Genomic DNA, 13,118 nt, shown 5'->3' on the forward strand with positions numbered 1-13,118 from the left:
TGAGCTCAGGGCTAATCTTCCTCAAAAAAAAAAAAGAAGAAGAAGAATCGCATGTTTCAAAGTTCTTTAATCTTTCCTTCACTTTCATAAGCTGAACATTTTGGAAGATCACAGGCTAGTTATTTTGTAGGCTGTCCCTCAGTTTGGCTTTGCTGGATGTTTCCTTATGGTTAGATTCAGGTTATGCCTCTTTGACAGAACTGTCACAGGAGTGTTGTTGTGTTTATCACATTACACTCTCTTTACCTCATTATTGATGAGGTTCACTTTGACCACTTGATTAAGGTGGTGGCTGCCAGACTTCTCCACTGTAAAGTTACTCTTTTCTCCTTTCTAAAGTTAGTATGTAGATAACCTGTTCCTCATCCAACTTTCAAGTTACTCATCTATTTATTTATATCTATATGGATTCATGGTTTCCTCTGTTACTCAGTGGGTTACAATCTGTTACTATGTTATTTATTGGGTTATAATCTACTACTATCAAATTTATCTCTTGCTGATTTGATGATCAAATTGGGGAAACAGGTTTTTGTGGCCTTCTTATCCTCAATCTTTGAGCACTTTGTTACTTTCTGATATAAGATATTCCAGGCTTATTTTAAACCTTTCCTGCCCCAGCCCTGTAATCAGCCATTTCTGGAGGGATCCCTGCTTCCTTTTAGTGGAAGATGGGATTTAGAAGCCAAGACCCAGGTGCTAGATGTACTCACTGCTTTTGGGGTATCATTGTTCTCAAGTCATCTCAGTAGACAGAGCTAGGGAATATATGAGAATATACACAGATATATGTACACATGTGTCTGTGTGTATATACATTTAAATCTATCTGTTGAAAACCATGAGTTTATTCCAGTTTTCTCCCTTTTTGTATTTGTAACTACCTTTTCTGAGAAACCTAGCTCCCATTATCCTTGACATATTTACTTATCTGCTCAATCGGTAGTTTCTCAATTTATATTTAGCAAATAGCAGAGGGAGACAGGAAAAAGAAAAATGACATTTGCAGGGGACCTACAATGAGCCAGACACTTCTTATGAGTAAAGTAATTTAATCATCACAACAATCTTGTAAGGTAGGTATTATAATGCACATTTGACACATAAGAGATGCTCTAAACGCTACAAAACGGTTTAGGAGACTACCACGTTTCTTTCACCAGTTAAGGAGAGAGCCCAGATGCTGTTCTGAGTCGGTCTGGTTTGAATGCTGTGCCCCTTCTACTGCTATATTAGGATGACCCCAGGGGGACATTTAAGAGGAAATGAGATGTTGGGCAGCTGTACTCAATTGCTCCTCCACACTCCCCACCCTTTCTACCTGCTTGGTGTCCTGGGACACTGACACTTTGAGCTATATCAGGGGTCTTCCTTGCCCTCTCACTGGATTCTAGTTGGGGAATGGAATGTCCTCCAGCAGATGAGTAGAGAACGTGTGTGCAAGGTTGCTAGGGACTCGCTGTCGCCCCACTGGAGGTCACAGCTCCTGTCAGGGTGTTGTCTCTGTCTCTGGTTCTGGAATCTACTTGCTTCCTTCACCTCATCAAGCCTAGATGGATCCTGCACTATCTTTGTGGTTCTTTCAAAGCTCTGTACCTAGTTCACTTATTAAATCTCCTCATATTTCCCAATTTGAATGTGTCACCTGCTTCCTGCTGAGACCCTAGCCAATATAACAGCTATATTTACAGATTCCTTGCATTTTAACAAATTTGAATCTACAGGTATGGATATAATCTATAGATATAGATTATACACAATCATAGAATATTATAATTAGAAAGGATTTTAGAGTTCATCTCAAGCATTCCTTAAATGTATTTTGAGGAACTATGGTGGCTTAGAATTGCTAATAGGCACTCTGTGGGGGAAAAAAAATGTTCTGGGGTCAAATAAGTTTGAAAAACGTTGAACACTATATCTCCCTCATAGAGGTGATGCATGTGAGGGTTCTGGAAAGTCTTCTCATAAGGGAATCTGTGTAGCTGTGTTTAATCCAGCAAAGCTCAAACTTACTTAACTACATACAACAGTTGACAATGGGCGCCTACCCAACGACCCCCTGCCAATATTCTCCTCCTTTCTAGTGGATCTGTGATTTTGTTCTAGCATCCACCTGCCACTGTATAATCCTGTGTTTCAGGGGAGGTGGGCCTCATCTCCAGCCAACAAGAGAAATCATGATTGGTTTGAACCAGTCATGGTCCGGCTCCTCTTGCTGATGGTCAGTTTAGGCTTGGGCACATAAAACAATGCTGGCCATTGAGATAGGAGTGGAAGTTCCCAGAGGGCTTCTGGGAAAGATTTCTCCTAATGATAAGAGAGACACTCAGAATGAAAGCATCCTGCTTCCCCCATAATGTTGTCATAACTGCCAGTGATGCCTGGAACTGCCACAGCCATTCTCTCCCCATCAAGCACTCTGAGCTAATGTGGTGAGGATGCCATAGAAAAGAGACAGAGTATAACTAAACCCTTGATGATTTTGTTAGGCTGAGGAATATTTCAGAACTTCTTGTTAAGTGAGATAAAGATTCCCATATTGTTATTTAAGCTGGGTGAGCCAGATTTTAAATTATTTTTAGCTCCTAAATGGAATACCTGTTAAACTACAAAACAGTTCTTTTATGGAACATTCGTGTTCTAACAAAACAATTTGGGAAGCATTGCTCTAGAACAAGCATTTTGTATTAAAGATAAGGGAACTGAGGCCCAGAGAGCTTTCTTTGGCCATCAAAGACCACGCGACTAATTAGGAAGACAGTCGAGATTAGAACCTTGGTCTCCTGGCTCCTAAAGAGACCACAGCAGGACTCTGCGTCTTCCCTTACATTTAACCTAAATCCCAGAGAGAGCATTTAATGCTCACTTCTTACTCACTGGAAGGTGGAGCTAAAGGACTAGGAAATCTCTAATGGTCTTTCTTAATCTTACCTTTCGAGGACTAAGGCAAGAGGATGCTTTTATTACTTTTCCTCAAATGACTCAAAAAACCTAAACCAAAATTTTCCGGCACTCTGTATCAGCTGTGATATTTATCATTAGGTGAACATAACAGAGAGTGAAATTGCAGTACCCAACAGACCGAGCACGCGTCAAGTAGTGAGGCTCCCTGCAGATCAAGAAGATTGTTTGAACTGCTAATCATTCATGAGTCCACTAGTTTAACTCAACAACATAATCTCCTGTTACTTCCCCTGGTTGAAGTCATGGTAATTTGCTATAGTTACCAGGGGTTTTGATCTAGATGAAATGTAGTTCTATTTTTACAATGTCACACCTTCTAGAGAGAAGCCTTTTCCTTCCTGTAATGCATTCATGAGCAAATTTGTCCTCACTAATCATTACCCTAGATCTGTTGGAATATGTTAATTTTTTCCTACATTTTCTGTACTACATCTTATTTTCAGATAGAGGCAAATCAAAACTAAGGCTGCAAAAACTTTTTATATTCTCCCTAAATCCCTCACCGTTTATTTTAAAAAAGATATCTGGCTAATGCTAGAGAGGCCTAACTGTGGAAATACCCTGTATTGACATTTGAAAAGAGAAAATAATTCTGCCAGGTCTTTTGCAATGGGTCACAATTTTTAATTAAGCCAGGATGCCGCCTTTGAATTAGGTCCTAGTTTGTGAACTAAAAATTATGTCCCTTTAGAAAAATGCTAAACTCTGTGACCTCCAGTGTGGTTTGAGGGAACTAAGCCACAGTCATCCAGACCAAATGTTCAGACTGAATTACCCCTTTACTGGAGACAAACATAAAAATAAATAAATAAATATTATCCTTTAAAATGGGGGGATGCTCTCTCTCTTTTCTTCCCCCTAATTTCTTATTTTCAAATTGTGTTAGTTGGTTATGGTCATGAATAACCTGTTGTATCTTCAGTTTCCTCATCTGTCGAATGAGGATAACAATCCTCCCCACCCAGGATTAGTGTGAGGATTAAATGAGGCAGCACAGTGTCTAGCCTAGGATTAGTAAGTATATAACAAATGCTAGTGTTTTTCTCCTCCTCCTTACATTCGTTGTTTTCTCCCTGTACTGATTTTAGATAATGACATGGACACCATTGAGTCTGGGTGTATCTACTGAGGATGCCCTGATAACCAGATATGCAGAATTCTAACGTTAAAGCTAATAGGACCCAAAGGGATGGCTGTTGAAGAAAGACTCACAGAAAAACTCAGTGGGACTGAAGACTTGTAAGAAACTTGATCACCTCAACTCATAATAAAATCAGTAACAATTACAGGCAAATATTTTAAATTGATGCTGTAAAATAAAAATTTTGTATATGATAAAGGTGGTATCTCAGATCAGTAGGAAAAGATCAACTTTTTACTAACTAGGTAGCAATATAGAAAATGATAACATTGGAGGTATTGCTCACATCATAAACCAGAAATAAAATCCAAGTGGATGCAAAATTTAAATGTACGAAATGAAACCACAGAAATACTAGAAGAAAATATCAGTTGATTGCTCTATAACCTGGAAATGGAATAAACTTACCTAACAATTGCTGCAGGAGATCATAGCAGCATTCTTGCTAGGCTTTAAGCCTAAGGAAAAATAAATTCCAAATGGGTGAGTCGGGGGATATGTGATCTGCTGATTCTCACAATCATTATACCAGATTGCTTGTGCTTTGGACTCTCAGGCCAGAAGGGAATATGTTATGGGGCATGAAGGCAAGGGGCTCAGGAACGCCAGGCCCTTGCAGGAACAGAATGCTGCCTGAATACCTTGCTGATTGTCCTTAAGATACTCCCCAAGGGAATGACTGGGATGGGCTGGTGTGCTTCCGAGGATGAAGAATAGAACCTTTGGACTCTGTCCTGCGTGTCCCTGCAGGCATGAGTTTCTGCTATTGTAATTGCTTGTGATTCTTTACCCGCAAATAAATATGTGGCGATCCGAGGGACCTCACCTCAGTCCTTGAGGCTGATGGTCCCCTGTCCCATTGAATAATATAGACTGTGTTCTGTCTATTAATTCTGTCCGCCCCTTCGGCTGGCTGCCTAGCTGGTCTCGGCAGCAAACAATGACTCAAAATTGAGAAGTAGCAGAGGGAAAAGATTGATAAATTTGACTACCTAAAAATTAATGCCTTTTTGTGACCAAAAAAAGTAAATAAACGACAAACTGGGAAAAAATATTTGCAACTAATATCACAAACAAAGGGTTAAATCCCTAAGTATAAAGAGCTTCTAAAAATTAAAAAGAAAAAAAAAAAAGCAACACCATTCGACAAAAAAGGACAAGAAAAAAAGGCAAATTGTTGTCAAACATATAAAAAAAAAAGATACTCATACTAAGGGAAACACAAAATTAAAACTACACTGAAATATGATTTCTAATCTGTTATATTGGCAAAAATGCAAACATTTTACAACGTGGTTTGTTGGCCAGGTTATAGGGAAACAAGGACTCTCACATGTTGCTGGTGGGAATGAAAAATAATAGAGACCCTATGAAGGGGGATTCATCAACATCTAGCAAAATTACTTTGGTACTTAATTTTTAATCCAAGAATCCCACTTTTAGGAATCTAACCCAAAGGCAAATGGTAAAATTATGATTTGACACATGGACATGGCTATTATGAACTGTTTTTTACTCACACTACCAACAACTGGTAAAGTTAATTCGTATGTCAGGAACCACAAAATGGAGGCCACCCCAGTGACCCTCCATCCCCACCCCCACATCACAAATCTGAACCTGTCAGTCTGCACATACAGAAGACATCTGTCAAGGAAACCTAACGTACACCAGTCACAATCCTCCCACTCAGCTCTGGCTAGCTTGCCTCACCCTAGAAAACAGGACCTGCTGGCCTTATAAGGAAATCCCGACCTCCTGGCCAATTATGCCATTTCCACATTGCCTCTTCTCAAGCTCTAGAAAACTCACTCTTGCCCCAAATTCCTCAGGAACGGTGCTCCACCGCTTGTGAGGTGCTGCACTCCCCCAATCCATGGATTGTTTTCCCTTGAATAAAGGATATCAAATTCGTTACTGAATTGTTTTAGTTTGCCATTTGACACAACAAATGTGTGGAGTTTTTTTTCCCACATCAACCAATTTTCCAACTCTCTAGGCACCAACTGGGTGTCCTACAGTCCAACCCAATTCTGATATTGACTACTTGGAATTAGGGCAGATTCCACAGTTTAAAGTCTCAGTCCCACAATTTGGATGCCAATCTTAAGTCCCAGGGTCACCTGTACTTCTAAGAATTGGCTACAACAGCCCATAGAATGCAGGGAAACACTTTACTTACTATTACTGGCTTATTATAAAGGATACAAATGAACAGCCAGACGTAGAGGTCATAGGGCAAGGTCTGAAGAGTCCTGAGCACAGAAGCTTCAGGCCTCATGGAGCTGGGTTGCACTATCCTCTTGGCAAGTGGATGGGTTCACCAACCTGGAAGCTTCCCCAAAGCTCATCATTTAGGGGATTTTATGGAGGTTCCATCATGTAGGTATGATTGATTAAATCATTGGCCATTGGTGATTGACTTGATCTCCAGCCCCTCTCCCCTCTCCTGAGGTCAGGAGGTGGGGCTGAAACTTCTAACCTTCTAATCTCATGGTTGGCTCCTCTGACAACCAGTCCTCATCCTGAAGCTATCTAAGGGCCCACCAAGAGTCGCCTTATTGGCATAAATTTAGGTATGGTTGAATGGGGCTTATTATGAAAAACAAAAGACACTCCTCTCACCACTATTACTCAGGAAAGTCCAAGGGTTTTAGAATCTCTTGTGTCAGGAACCTGAGACAAAGACCAAATATTATAATAAAGGATGCTCCCATCACTCTTATCACTCAGGAAATTACAAGGGTTTTAGGAGTTCTGTGCCATGTACTGGGGATGAAGACCAAATATATATTTCTTGTTAAATCACAATATCACAGCTATTCATTGCAGCACCATCTATAACAACTCAAGTATCTATCTATAGGGTACTGGTTGGCACACAGTGGAGTATTATACAACTATGAAAAGGATTGATGAGGAAGTTCATTGCATATGTCTATAGAGTGATCTCCAGGATATATTATTGAATGAAAAAAAACCAGGTGCAGAAGAGAGTATATAGATTCCTTTAATCTGAGAAAGGGGGTGGCTTATAAATATATACATATTAGATGATATTTTTTAAACAGGACGGCTAAACTAAAAACTAATAAAAATCATTGTCTATTTGAGCTGAGAGGGGACTGAGTGGAGGGGTTGGGGGTAGAAGATAGACTTCCCTAAATATACCTGGCTTTACAGTTTTGACTTTGGAACTATGTTTAAATGATTTACATAATCATTTAAAAATTAAATCAAAATTAAAAATTAATTAAAAAAACTGCAACACAGGAAGAATTAGTTCAAGTTACTTTAAAACATCGACATTTGACTGCGTACACCATCAGGATATATCCTAACAACAAAAAGAATTGCAAACAAATTTTAAATTGTTTTCAGTAGTCATATTGTTAGTTACAACATTGGTACAGCCATTTTGAAAATATAATATATATTGCGAGGGGCAAAGTGTAAATTAATTATATTAATAGAATTGGAACCAAGATTTCCAGCATAAAAGAGATGTAAATATAAAATCAACTAAGTATTCTTAAATTGGAATTGGAAACAAAAGCATGCCCTCATAGTGTACGTTTCTCTTGAAAAAAGAAAAACAAAAGTATTTTTTAGCTTTTTCTACTGAAGTGGCCCAGAGACAATAAACATTCCAGTGGCAATAAGCACCCTTAGGGCCCAGAGTGTGGTCTCTAAATAACATTCTCACTAAAACAACCTAAGCCTCCTTGAAGAAATAGCTAACTCCAGGTTTGGGCAAAAAATGTACAAGATGATTCTGGAAAATTTTATACTAGAAAGCAAAGAAACTATCAAATGCAGATCACTTTTAGAGATTGCTCAGACACCAACTCTGTAATCTGAAGTTTGAAATACATCATTAAAGTCACTGTGTAATAAAAATGGCCATAAGCACATGAAAAGATGCTCAACATCATCAGTCATTAGGGAAATGCAAGTCAAAACTACGAGTTAGAACTTCACACCCACAAGGATGGCTATAATCAAAAAGACAGACAATAACATGTTTTGGAAAGCATATAGAGAAATTACTGGTGGGAATGTAAAATGTTTCAACCACTTTGGAAAACAGCCTGGCAGTTTCTCAGAAAGTTAAACATAGAGATGCCATATGCTCCAGCAGTTCCACTCCTAGGTATACACTTGGGAATTAAAAGCATATGTCCACACAAAACCCAGTACCTGAATGTTCATAGCAGAATGTTCATAGCAGCATTATTCATAATGGTGAAAATGTGGAAACAACGTAAATGTCTATCAACTGATGAATGGATACATGAAATGTGGTATATTCATACAGAGGAATGTTATCAGGAATGAAGAACTAACACATGCTACAACATGGATGAACCTTGAAAACATTATGCCAAGTGCAAGAAGCCAGACACACACACAAAAAAACACGTATCGTATATTGTATGATTCCACTTATATGAAATGTCCAGAATAGGCAAATCCATAGAGACAGGAAGTAGAGTAGTGGTTGTCAGGGGCTGAGGGAAAAGGGGAAAGAGGAGTGACTGCTGACCGGTGTGGGGTTTCTTTGGGGGAGATATTCTGAACTAGATAGTTGTGATGGATGCACAGCTCCATGAATACACTAAAAAAACTACTGAATTGTGTACCTTAAAAGGGTGAATTGTGTGGTATGTGAATTGTATCTTAGTACAACTGTTATTTTAAAAAGTCACTTTGTAGAACTTGTTTGGATCCTGATTCAAACCAACCAATTATAAAAAGACATGTAGAAGACAATCTGGGAAGTCTGACTCAGCATTAAATGAATTTAATGACTCAGCACTAAATGAACACTGACTCAGCATTAAATGAATTTAAGGAGCCGTTAATTTTATTTTAGAAGTAATGCTACGGCAGTTTTTAAAAAATTATCTCTTAGAGATACATTCTTAAGTACTTATGGATGAAACCGTATGACAGCTGGGGTTTGCCTTTAAATATTTAGTGGGAGTAGAGCACAGCACGTGCAGAAACTAGATTGCTCACAGGTTGATCTTTGTTGAAGATGGTGAGAGCTACATGTGAGTTCATTATATTTTTCTCTCAACTGTTGTATATGTTCTTAAATTTCCATAATAAAAATGCTTTAAAATTATTTTTAAGAAAGAAAACCAAGGAAATAAAAAGAAAAAGGCAGTCATTGGTAATTTGTTAATTTGTCTTCATAAGGACCACCCTATAGGGTCATTCGTTCCTAAAGCTTCTGATCCCAGCCAGGCAGAATTTCCTCTGGGCCCCCCCTGCACACCGCCTGTTCTTCTAGAACAGTGTTCTAGTCTTAAACTTCTGTGTTGAATTGTGTCGTCTGTATAAACATATTTAATACAACTTCAGTCATCTAAAATTCTCAAGATTGGTCATTCTAAATGAATTTTTTTTTTGGATGATTGAGAGTTGATCCCTTGAAATTTTTAACATTTTAGTGTTTTTGATAAAAACCCTTGTAAAATATATTGTATAATTTTTACCTTTCTAGCCAGTATTTATTAAACTGATCTATTCTACATGTTTTTAAAAATTAATCACTGTGAAAATTAATCAGCAACGCTTGCTATCACACTGTAATTCTCACAGAGGGTTTTCAGCTATAAGGTTGCTCATTGCTACACCTAATGACTCCAGTTTGCTTTGGGGTTTTTTGAACATCTCTTATTTTTGTGATATTTCCGTCCCTTCACTTGCTGGTACTGTCTCTTCTCTCTGTCCTCAGCGTACCCTTCCCTCCCCATTCCTAATTTGCTGCTTCTAATTTAACATACAAGTGAAGGAAGCAGACATTTAAACTTGTTAGAGTTATACAGAGAGTGACCACACTTTCTGGCTACCCAGGACAATTTCAGTTTATACCTGTTGTCTTTGTGCATTTATTAATAGCATCTTTTTTAATTCTTGAATGCATCCTGGGTTTTAATAATAAATTATCTAACTGTCCTAGTTACGTGCCACATAAGAGCATATCTCTAATAAAAGGCCCGATGGGCTACACTCATCTGCCCTCATCCAAGTGCTAAAGCATAAGGGAATTGTGGCTTTTGCTCAGCATTTATTGAACATCTATCAGCTGCCATGCACAATGGTAGTTCTTGCTCTCTTGGAGCTTATGCTATAGTACAGGGGTGACAGAACCATTAACAGATAATTATAACACAATGCCATACCTGTGTATCTATAAAGATAGAAGCATGCACTGGGGTACCTTGGGGTCACAGACCAAGGGCCATTATTCTTGCACAGCATTTGTCAACCTCAGCACCACTGACATTTTGAACTGCATAATTTTTTGTCGTGAAGGCTGTCCTATGCATTGCAGGATGTTTAGCCGCATCCCTGGCTTTTATCCACTAGATGCCAGTAGTACTCCCCTAAGCCGTGACAATGGAAAATGTCTCCAGACATTGCCAAATGTCCCCAGGTGGACAGCACTGCCCCAGGTTGAGAATTACTCTAGTCCAAGAGCCATGAGGACAGTTTTGGGAGTTTGTCCAAAAATTCCTCCTGGAGGAGATGAAGCTGAGCTAGGTCTTGTGGACAGAGTAGAAGTTAGACCAGGAGGGGAAAAGGGGTAGAGGAAAGGGCTTTGCAAGCAGAGCATGAGTAACAGCTTAGGAGAGGGAAAAAGAAGGAGGGAGTTGAAGGGACAGATGGAGTGGGGGTGGGGAAGGATTAAAATCAGTTCACTACTGCTTAACCTATTTTGATTATTTTTGACTTGTTTTTCTCATTCTTTGTGTTTTGATTAGTTCAAGGTCCGATTGGCAGCATAATTCTGAACAGATAGTATGTGGAAGAGTACTTTGTAAAGCCTGGGAAGTGTTATTCATATGTCAATTATCGTTGTTATTACCGTAACAGCAGATAAAAGCAAAGTACTTTATGGCTTTATTTTGTTTGTATGCACTCCATAATCCTTAAGAATTCTAAAGGACGGAGTATTATTGTGCTGCTTATTAAAGCATTTTTTTCTCAGTTTCACTCATATATTCTGTTTTGGCATCGGGCAACCTCTGCAAACCTCATTTCTTCTTGGTCAACAGGCTTTGCTAGGCTCTGCCAGTAGGGGGCGCTAGAGGGAGACGCCAAGGCTGGGAGACTGAGGAGGGACAGCTCCTTCCCTCTCTGCGTCAACCTGACAACGTGTCTTCGTCCCAGCAGCTTGGTTTGTTTTCGCGGCAGCAGTTGATTCCAGTGTTCCCAATACTCCCGGAACCAGCTTCATCACACCTTTTCAAAGACTCCAGCACCCAACAGCCTGGGACTTCTCCTTAGAGGCCTGGATCCCCGCTCTGGCAACCTTCCTCCAAGCTTCCAAATGTTAATTCCAAATTCATCCCTGTTTTCCCCCAGAAATAAGGGTGGCAGTTGCTTCCTGTAGTTACTATTCCCATGATACCTAAGTTTCCTTTTCAACTTTTCAGTTAATAAATCTCCATATGAAGTTATTTCCATTAAAATAAGTGGTGTGGCTTCTGTCTCCTGATTGGCCCCTGACTGCCGCCCATGTTTATTATTCCAGTCTGTAGTTGCTCCAAATAAGAATAATCAGGATAGTCATAGCAGAGGAGGAAGGAGGAAAATCAGGCTCAGGGTGTCCCAGGTTCCGTGTGTGATTAGGCTCTGCAGGTAGCTGCTGGGTTGATAGACTCCTGACTCACGTAGGAAACACTCATTCCCAGAAAAGCAGAATAAAATCTTCTCTGGATGACGCAGAAAGCACTTGGAGAGCCTGAAGAACCACAGCATCAATTTCCATGGACCAGTAGATGAGAAAGTGGACAAGTGTGAATAACTCGGCACAGATTCCATAACACATTCTGGAAGCTGCCATGAGGAATAAATCCTTCCGCTTGCCGTTCGTTTGCACCTTTGCAGTTGCTCTGTGTTAATGGATCTAACATGCTGGGCAGAATAACACCAATGCTTTTGGCTACTGTGCTTTCATTTCTTCAAGTAACATTGAGGTCTGATTACATACTCATAAGACAAGGTCCCTGCTGTCAAAAAGTTGTTAAAAAATCTAACTCTAATAAAAAGCAGGAAATACAATCTCAAAACCACTTTCCACCAAACCCCCACCCCACCTGCCAGAGCTTGCCAAGATCTAACTTTTCGAGAATCACTACATTGCTTGTTTTCATAGTTTTCTCCACTAAGTATGCATCCACAAACATAATTCACTTTAATTTTGCCTACATTTAATTTTTATATACAAAATCATACAATATGTATTTTGGGGTTTTTGTAGCTGTATTTCATTCATTTTCACTATTGTGTAGTGTGCCAGTATATGGAATACCACAATGTAATTAACCATTCTACCGTTGATGGACGTCAGTTATTTCCACTTGGGTGCACATAAGCACACACTTTTGAGGGGTAAATACATAAAAGTGAAATTGCTGACTCATAGGGTGTACATACCGCAGCTAACGTCCAACTATTTTTCAAAGTGGCTGCACCACTTCCCACTCCCATCCACAACACCTGAGGGTTCTCCCCACGGCGTCCTCCCCAACCCTGGGCACCTGCAGATATTTTAATTTATGCGTATCTGGTGGGCATGGAGTGATATCCCCTGTGGTTTTAATTTGTCCTCTTCTGCTTATTAATGACTTAAGCATCCTTTCAGTCAACAACAAATATTTATTGGCCCTTTGGATTTTTTTGTGAAATTCCTGTTCAAGTCATTGACCCATTCTTTAATTGGATTCTTTGCTTTCTTGACTTGTAGGGGTTCTTCACGTACCCTAGTAGCGTTGGTTGCAAATAACTTCCCCTGCTCGGTGGCCTGGCTTTCCAACTTTGTAAAGTCAAGGTGGCCTGACAGCAGCCTCACCGAGAGCTCCGGGGTTCATCACAACCGTTCCCGCCCTCTCCACCAGCGGAGGGGTGTCCCCGGGACGCGGTGGCCGCTACCTGCACCTCCCCGCCCTCCCCGTGCGGCAGCCCGGCCGAGCGGCGCGGGGCGGGCTCTGTT

This window comes from Equus quagga, chromosome 14 (assembly GCF_021613505.1).
Source record: "Equus quagga isolate Etosha38 chromosome 14, UCLA_HA_Equagga_1.0, whole genome shotgun sequence".
Lineage (NCBI taxonomy): Eukaryota > Metazoa > Chordata > Mammalia > Perissodactyla > Equidae > Equus > Equus quagga.